Source organism: Haliotis asinina, chromosome 4 (assembly GCF_037392515.1).
Source record: "Haliotis asinina isolate JCU_RB_2024 chromosome 4, JCU_Hal_asi_v2, whole genome shotgun sequence".
Classification (NCBI taxonomy): Eukaryota; Metazoa; Mollusca; class Gastropoda; order Lepetellida; family Haliotidae; genus Haliotis; species Haliotis asinina.
Genome location: NC_090283.1, coordinates 41,434,151 through 41,441,809, shown reverse-complemented (window position 1 = coordinate 41,441,809; position 7,659 = coordinate 41,434,151).

Below are 7,659 nucleotides of genomic sequence, written 5' to 3'. Positions count from 1 at the left end.
TACAGTCTGTAAATTTGGCACTTAGTTTCTGTACATCTGTTAGTGACTATCTGAACATCCGATACTGAAGTACTGTACATCCAGTAGTGACAGCCTCTACATCTGGTACTGACAGCCTAGCTGTACTTCCAGTACTTATATTCAGTGCACAGCATACCTATATGTTATATATATGACAGCATGTCCATCCGGTACTTACCGTCTGTTCATCCCATTCTGACAGACTGTATATCTGGCACTGAAAGCTATTGTGTCTTGTACTAACTGCCATTATATCCAATACTGACAGCCTGTACATCTGGTAGTATCAATCTGTACATCCTGTACTGGGCAAATACTACTTCTGGCACTGAGAAGGTCTGCTTATAGTCCCATCAATTCTACGTCTGGTTCTGACCAATTCAGCTTCCGGTATTCAATAATTCTACGTCCAGTTCTGAGGAATTGTACTTCCGGTTCTGACGAATTCTACTTCCGGTATTGAAGAATTCTACTTCCGGTAGTGGATTCTACTTCTGGTTCTGACGAATTGTACTTTCCGGTATTGAAGAATTCTACTTCCAGTTCTGACGAATTCTACTTCCTGTTCTCACGAATTCTACTTCCGGTATTGAAGAATTCTACTTCCGGTTCTCACGAATTCTACTTCCGGTTCTCACGAATTCTACTTTCCAGCGCTCACGAATTCTACTTTCCAGCGCTGTTTCCAGGTGTTGCATGCAGTGTTGTACTTAAAGCCTGTACATTCTGACAGGCTCAGTGTATGCTGTGGATGTATGCTGTGGATATATGCTGTGGATGTATGCTGTGGATGTCCAAACAGCAATGAAATGTGCCATGAAGGTAAAGAATAGTTTGATATAAGTTGGTGATATCAGCACATTAGTTGTTACAAGAAGACCACCTGAAAACAAGCTGCTTGTGTGTACCCGAGTATGTAGGTCTGTCAGACACTCAGCTGTCCAAGTAACTAGTATAACTAATACCGTTTTAAATGGCTACTCTGAAATGGCCTGGCCTGGCCAGGCCTGGCTTGGCCTGGCCTGGCCTAGCCGTTAAAGCTTACGATCATCATGCAGAATACCTGAGTTTCCCGACATGGGTGCAATGTGCGAGGCCCATTTCTGGTTCCCCGTTATAATTTTGCTAAGTCGAATAAAACCATACTCACTCACTCACTCACTCACTCACTCACTCATCCACTCATCTGATATACAGAGACCAAGATGTAAGACATGCCCCACTCCACTATTATTTCTCTCTCAGAAGTGAAAACAGTCTCTCAGCTGAAGGCCTGCCGCAGAATTAAAGTGTTCGCGGCGTGACGTCATCTCTGGCGACACTGACGTCATGACTGTGTCCTTACAATGGACTGTCCACCAAGTTGTTGTTGACTTGTTTGCACCATCAGCTGTGAACGAATTTTGACGTAATCAGTGGCCGTTTTCCATACCCTAATAAATCCTCAAAGTATTGCTGTAATTATTATTTTCAAATGTCCATATTCTCCCCCCTCCCAGAAAAAATACCTTGAATGTATCGACAACACATATACATCAGGTTAATTACTAGGTCACCTGACCGTCGCCCTGTCGGTCCAAGGTAAATTGATTGGCGTTTAAATTATAAAAATTACAATCTGTCGACAACAAATCAATGGATTGGTTGTATCAGTGTTTCAAAGTGATTGTTTATTTGTGTAATTGTTTTAACAAAAGAAGTCAGCAGAAATTATATATTCAGTATTTGCAGGTAATACAAACACCATACACTTGACGCAATGCTAGTTTTCAAGAAGCTCAATAACACTTTAACCATCTTCCAATCCGTCCATCTTCCATATTTCAGGTTAAATGTATTAATTATTACTTTCATCGTCACAAATATGCCCACATCAGACGATGGTTCGTAGGTGGGAATGTACAATCGACAAGTCGACAGTAGTCAATATACTTACATACGTATGTCTCCATAACGTTATGCAACGTTGTTACATAGTTGTTTTCGCAAACATGAAACGTTATTTTAAGTTAAAACCAGTTCTGGATATGAGAGTATATCTTTAGCAAACCTATGACATATCTTTGCAAGAAATAAATAAACAGTTCAGATGCTCGAAACAAATAAAGGTTTGCTGTAGTTCAGAGTTTTAACAATATGTAACCGACGGATTACATCAATTTGTATTTTGTTTTTCAGAGAGGGGTGCTGACCAAAGAGAAAATATTGCAAGAGCTCGGGTAATGCCTCTTCATTCTTGATTCTTCATCTGTGTGTGTAGTTAAAGATGAAAATATTAAAACAGTGTCTTAACTGTACAAGATTTTGTTCTTTGTGGTGAACTGTGTGTGATTCTGTGTTTGGTTTGTAAGACCACATACAGCAATGTTCCAGCAATATGACTGCGGTCTGTGGCAGTCCAGGTTATTACTCACATGTTGAACGATTGGGACAGGATGAATGACATGACTGAACCAAACCAGCGAGTCTGACCACACGATCCGGTTAGTCGCCTGTTGCCCGGATCTTCACAGATACCTATCTAGACCAGCAATGGTTTTGGTTTCGTCTGGGAACAGCAAGCTGTTAATTCTGCTGCCTTGTTTTTAACTGAATTTCTCAGTCGGCTTAAATGTATTTATGAACAGAATTGGTACAATAAACTTCAAAATGACAGCAAATCTATGTTCTATTCTTATTTCAAAATGTCACTGTCCAGGGAATTGTATTTAAATGTGATTTACAATAAAAAGTCTAGAGTAGCACTCGCGCAGTTTAGACGTTTTTCACTGTTACGTATTGAAACGAAGGTATTATAGATAGAAATGAAAGGTTACGTTTACAGTGCAATGAAGATTATGTTGAGGATGAGTACCACTTTCTCTTCATGTGTTTCAAATTCAGACAGCTTCGCTTGAACCATGTACGAAAAGCCTTTTATGTCAACCCAAGTAAAGCCAAATACAAACTCCTTATGTCGCCATCAGATTGTAACCTTATAAATAACTTAAAATAGTAAATAGCACGCAATACATCAAATATGTTAAATTATCAATCTATACTGTACACACCATGTGTTGCCATACACAAAGCAAAATTTGTAGTTATGGGCCGATGGATTACACTTCTGTAATAAAAGACCAGAGCAGAGCAGAGCAGAGCAGAGCAGAGCAGAGCAGAGCAATAGGCCGATGGCAACAAATTCTATCCGCTTAGTGTGTAGTGCTTGTCACCCGTGTGCTATCGAAGATTAGCGGGACACACTATGCTATACTCTCTGGATGGTCCAAGAGGTGAACATAGAATATGTTTTTCTGTGTTCGAATCGGAACTGTTGCACGCTATTCAAAAACGTTCCAAGTGTATTACGTACAGTACTCTATGCCGCGATGCTCAGGGTGCATGTGCACCCGTAATCAGGCGAATCGGAACTACAATAGTTACACATTTTGGACTCTTATTGCTGGTTTGGGTACCGTACCCGGTAATGCTCTGTCTTCTGATTTCGGATAGGATGATATCTGGGGTATATGGTATATGTCTGCATATGTGGTATTTGTGCCCACAAGGACTCCTCCTTTCAGTAGTATTTCAGTGGGGTGTGGACACGACTGCGTTGGTCAAGGGCACGGTTTGTAGTGTAGATTCAATTTGTATTAAGCGTTTAAATATTATCATATTTTAGCCACATTGCCGTTTTCACTTTTGCACGACTTCTACGACATGTCAGCCTCTTGCCATGGGTTCAAATAACGTATGACGTCACACCCGTCGACCGCCTCGCAGCGTGTCAGCTGTAGAAAGAAAGACGTTTATCGTTTGAGTCCTATACGGCGGGGCGGGGCGGGGCATCAGCACGCACCTTGTGCCGTTTTGGAAATTTGTACACTTGCTCAAAAGTTATGCGCCACTATTTTTACAGTGTCTTGATTTCACCACTGAAGAGGATCAGAAATATAAACTATAAATGTTTATGACTGAATTAGCCTTCCCTAGATTCTTGAACCTAAGATTATAACAAGGGAAACGTTATGCAAGTGCAGCTGCATTTCCCTACACCTACATCTACACCTACACCTGCACCTGCACCTGCACCTGCACCTACACCTTCACCTACACCTACACCTTCACCTACACCTACACCTTCACCTACACCTACACCATCACCTGCACCTGCACCTACACCTTCACCTACACCTTCACCTTCACCTACACCTGCACCTACACCTTCACCTACACCATCACCTACACCTACACCATCACCTACACCTGCACCTACACCTTCACCTACACCTACACCTTCACCTACACCTACACCACCTACACCTGCACCTTCACCTACACCACCTACACCTGCACCTTCACCTACACCTTCACCTTCACCTACACCTTCACCTACACCTACACCACCTACACCTGCACCTGCACCTACACCTTCACCTTCACCTACACCTTCACCTACACCTACACCTACACCTACACCTGCACCTACACCTACACCATCACCTACACCTGCACCTACACCTTCACCTTCACCTACACCTGCACCTTCACCTACACCACCTACACCTGCACCTTCACCTACACCTTCACCTTCACCTACACCTACACCTTCACCTTCACCTACACCTACACCTTCACCTACACCTACACCTTCACCTTCACCTACACCTACACCTTCACCTACACCTACACCTTCACCTTCACCTACACCTACATCTTCAAAATCAATCTTGAAAATCAATCTTGAAAATCAAGTTTCACACTCTTGGTTTCACCGGTCTCAGATTCTCCTTTCACGTTAGAGTTAGGAAATCAGTCATGGTGTGGAGAAAGTTGACCACCGCTCAGAGATGTCAGGTGATAGGTGATAGGTCATAGGTCATAGGCGTGAAAAAAATGCTGGCATGTCATGTAGGGCCATTGCAAGGCAAATGGGTCGTCATCACAGCGTCATCTCCCGTTTAGTTGGCAAACATAACCAAACCAATGATGTCATGAACAGGCATAGATCTGATAGTGATGATAGTAACCACTGAGTATCCAAAGCAGCAGATCACAGAAATAGTGGGTGGCCCCTAACTTTTGTGCATGTGCATATATTGAATTACACGTTAATATCTTCCTTTCGTCAATCTGTGTCGGTACTGTCGTATTTCGGACATGTTATTATTATAGAATTAACCATTCCAGGTAGTGTTAGGGCGTTCCACAATAAAACCACTTCGACTATTTCTTCCAGCAATGCGTCGCATTGTCCATACTCCTTAACTAATTCGTTTTATAAAGAGATACAATCAATCAAAAAAATAAGACTGCCTTGTTTTCCATCAAGAAATACCGGTTAATGCTGGAATCGTCCCACCGTGACCTCATCCAGATGTCATAGGCAGTTAACCGCACCATTATGACGAGGGCGCTGTCCTTCCCGTGTGCACTGATGGCCGCCCTACCTTGCAGGTCATGTGTTAGAGACGATAATGTTATTTAATTACTCAAATTACGGCTATACAAATCGATGTTAGCTGATACTCAAAGTACCACAAAAGGTCAAATGTTTGTTAGTGTCTTGCAATGGTGTTTGCATCGTCCGGATGGACTATAAATATCGTATGTTTAAACTACACTAGTTCCGTTCTTATCACTCGCCTGTGAAAATAAGTAATGCTATGATGAATACACGTCTGTTGTGTAGTGTGTCAGGTACTGACGATTAACAATATGTACAGAAACATGGTCTGTATTAGAAAGTGTAGCAAATATTCCAAACCAAACACTAATACATGAATCGTGAAAACATGTTATAGCGGGATATACTCTGGAAAACAATTTAAGCAACTTCACAGTGACCCCGCAAATGCATTTTGAAATAGGTTAGATCCTGAATAAACATAATGTAGTTGCTTTTGTGTTCACTAGTTACAACATAACATGTTTGGAATCTTTTTGCATTTCTTATTGTCGTATGCATACAATCAATTGATGTTTACGAAAAATACCCAGCCACAGAGTACATTAGAATCACCAAGTGCGTGAGAGAATGGTTGATAGTTGAACAGACAGCAAAACGCCGTCAAAGGTGGACAGTGTATCTGTACAGGTTGACTGAAGTTTGTGCACATAACGCGCCTCTGTTTGAAGTCCCAGGACCAAGGCCTGCTCGTTCAGGTACAGACGTAATGACGTCAGGTTTCCACTCGTCTGCTGTCCGTCCAAGCTATCAAGATGAAGACTTCAAATGACTTAATATATTGACTTAAATATCCGCTCGGTTCTCTGGCTGAAAAGAGGAGAACTGAATTGGTCATGGGATGGGAAAAAAATGGAGAGACACTAAAACATTTAGCACTACACTACAGTGTCCCATTTTTCATTGTATGTGGAGAAAGCAAGTCCTATGCACAGTCTATTTCTTTATTGGAATTAGTGTAGATATTCACATGAGATCACTGAATGATTGAATGATTCCCAAAAGCTTGAATTAAAAAAACCTAATAATCAAAGAATATATATGTACTATAACATTTATACAGCACAGCACAGCACAGCACATCACAGCACAGCACAGCATGTTGCATTGCCCATGTCAGGATACAGCTGGCTTGTGAAGGTTGAGGAAAATGCCGGGTTTCCATTGTCAACATGGTTAAAGCCATTCCCAGCGTTCCCCGCCGTGAGATTTGCTGGAATAATGCTAACCACACGTGTAGCTCCTTCACAACAATGGCCCTATTTGTCATATCATTCCCTGCACATATCGGCAGCAACATTTTACCACTGGTCAGAAAGGTTTGATAAAACAAATTCTTCATTTGAGGGCAGAGCCAAAATAAATCATAATACGCCACATGTTTCGCCATTCAACACCAATTTAAACATGATTATGAATATTGTGCACTCTTTGTGAAATTGACTGACGTACATAGAAGCGCGTCCTGATTCATTGATTGATTGATTCATTGATTGAGTTTAGCTTTACGCCGCACCGTAATCTTCCAGCTATATGGCGACAATCTGTAAATATTAGAGTGTGGACCAGACAATCCAGTGATCAACAACATGAGCATCGATCTGCGCAACTGGGAACCAATGACATCTGTCAACCAAGTCAGCGAGTCTTATCACCCGATCCCGTTAGTCGCCTCTTACGACAAGCACAGTCACCTTTTATGGAAAGCATGGGTTGCAGGCGGCCTATTCTACCCCGGGACCTTCACGGGTCTTTTTTTTTTTTTTTGTGTGTGTGTGTGTTTATGTTATATGATTTTCCATGATCAACGTTTATTTTAGAGGTTTTATATATAACGTTACATTTGGAAGCATATTTTTATAATGCGATGTGAGACCTTACACTAATATAGATCATGTCGATGTGCCAGACGTTACACCGCAGATACATCCCCTAGTGTTGAAGGCGGTGAAGGTGAAGGTGAACGTCGAGGACGATTCCCTACATAGGTGTAGCAGAATCACAATGAGTGAGTGAGTTTAGTTTTACGTCGCACACAGCAATATTCCCGCCATATGACGGTGGTCTGTAAAATTAATAATCAAGTCTGGACCAGACAATCCAGTGACCAACAGCATGAGCACCGATCTGCGATTGCAACCGATGACATATGTCAACCAAGTCAGCGAGCCTGACCAGCAGACAATGGA